General features: G+C 45.9%; 1 pseudogene; it reads right to left on the reverse strand.

Annotated features, from left to right (window-relative positions):
* Positions 1-414: 414 nt before the first annotated feature.
* Positions 415-1,547, reverse strand: LOC137224428 (ER membrane protein complex subunit 3 pseudogene; annotated as a pseudogene).
* Positions 1,548-1,969: the final 422 nt, after the last annotated feature.

The following is a 1,969-nucleotide window of genomic DNA, read 5'->3' on the forward strand; positions in this document are numbered from 1 at the left end:
AGCCAGCATTAGAGAGGATTCTTGGAGAGGCAGCCTATAATTAACTGTGAGGGCAATGGATCCTCTGAAACTTCTTCATATTATAGAGCGCTCGTTGTTTTCGGCATTTCCTTTCTATCATTTTCTCTTTCTTGGGTCATATATGCATACATTGAATTATGTGGAAAATGTAACCGAAGACCAGAGCCTTTCTTTTTCTTTTTGGATCCCAAAAAAACAGGAGTTTACTATGGTTTAGAAGTCAGAATGACGGTACATAATAATTAGGTTTAATTGACAACACTTTTTATGAAATTTCTGAATTTTTGCTAAGTTTTATACATTATCACTAGCTTGAGTTTCCCCCCTCTGTCTTACTTTTATTACTCGAGTCACCAGAAGGGAAATTTAAAGTATTTCAAAAATAGCTGTTTCTGGGCAAGTCACCCAGCACACACTCCTCATGTTTCCTCTGGTTTCAAACATAAAGGGGAAGCCGGCTCAGACAAGAACAATCCTTGCTGCACACCCGCCAGCTCGCGCATCCCCCTTTTTATTCCGAGAGGCTCCAGCTCAAAACAAAAGTTACAAGGTTAAGCGCTACTCTGAGTTCCTGACACAGCTAAACCCTGCTTGGTCTTCAAAAAATAGAGGTCTGTAATTCCTTTTTGAACATGCCTTCAAAGTGGAGGTCTTCAGCCACGAGCTCCTCTTTGACGCCATCTAGTGCCCACTGGTGGTCGGTCGGCTCCAAAGCTTCCCACCGTCTTAAAAGCTTTGTTGGTGTCTGCGGGCATGGCCATGGCTGCTCCAGTCATCTGTTCCTGCATCATCCGCGATTGGTCAGCAACATTATCTTGGCCCCAAATCAGAGAGTAAATGCCCCGAAGCCCAAAGACATTGAGGAAATACCAGGATGCAGAACTCACCCAGGAGGCATCTAATGTGAGTAGTTTAATTCCTTGCTGTAGCATGGGCTTAAAAGGCAGGGTCAGTGGAAATGGGACCTTGGTTGTGACAAAGCCTGAAAACGTCATGTTGAGCCATCCACCAATAAGAATCATAGGGAGGACACATGTGGCGTTGCCTTTCATCATGTCTATGAGCATAGCGGGGAGGGGGGTCAATCACAGGAGAAGGAGGCACATCCTTCCTTTTAGTTTTTTTGGAAAAATCCATCCTCTGGGTTGTTGAAGTAATATGTTTGTGCCAGGAGAGACTGTTTGGGAATGTATTTTCCATTTTCCCTGAGGCCTCTGCTTCGAATGAGGGCTTGACTGTCGGAGACTTGTTCCTGGGTGAGCTTCTTGTCGCTCTGCAGCAGGATGGACACGTAGTGGTGAATCATGCCCACGAAGAAGGTGATGATAACGATGGGCAGGACCACCCAGAGGCGGATGTTGGAGTCGAGTAGCAGCTCGGGCCCTTCCATCCTCACAGAGAGCCAGCTCCCGGCTTGCTGTAGCCGGGTTGATTTTCACTGGGGCGCGGGGCTTCTCGTCGAGTTCGCCTCCCAGCCTTCTCACGCCCCTCAGCCAGGCGAGCCCGGGACCACTGGGCAGCCCGCAAGCCCTTATTTTATTGACAAGTCAGGAGCATCTTTACCCAGAGGAAATGCCAGGTTACTGAATTTACCCACAAAACTCTTCCGAATCCTTTGTTACTTTGTGTGGATTTGATCTGTATAGATGACACATTAATAATGTTCTAGGGCCCAGAGAACTAATTATTTACCCACAGATCAAATCTGTCTTTCTCATTTGTATACCTGGCAACTGCAAAGGATGGGAGTTGGCAAACTTGTTAGCACTGTGGGAGTCTGGATACAGAGAACATTTATAGAACAAATTCTTGTCTGTGTTTAGGCATGGATGCCGATCTTAAATACTTTTGTACTAATCTACTGGGGCACTTGATTCAGGAAATATTTACTGAAGACCTGCTTTTTATGCTGCCCAACGCTGAATATAGCCATTGCGTTTCACTGGGT

Source organism: Pseudorca crassidens, chromosome 5 (assembly GCF_039906515.1).
Source record: "Pseudorca crassidens isolate mPseCra1 chromosome 5, mPseCra1.hap1, whole genome shotgun sequence".
NCBI classification, from domain to species: domain Eukaryota; kingdom Metazoa; phylum Chordata; class Mammalia; order Artiodactyla; family Delphinidae; genus Pseudorca; species Pseudorca crassidens.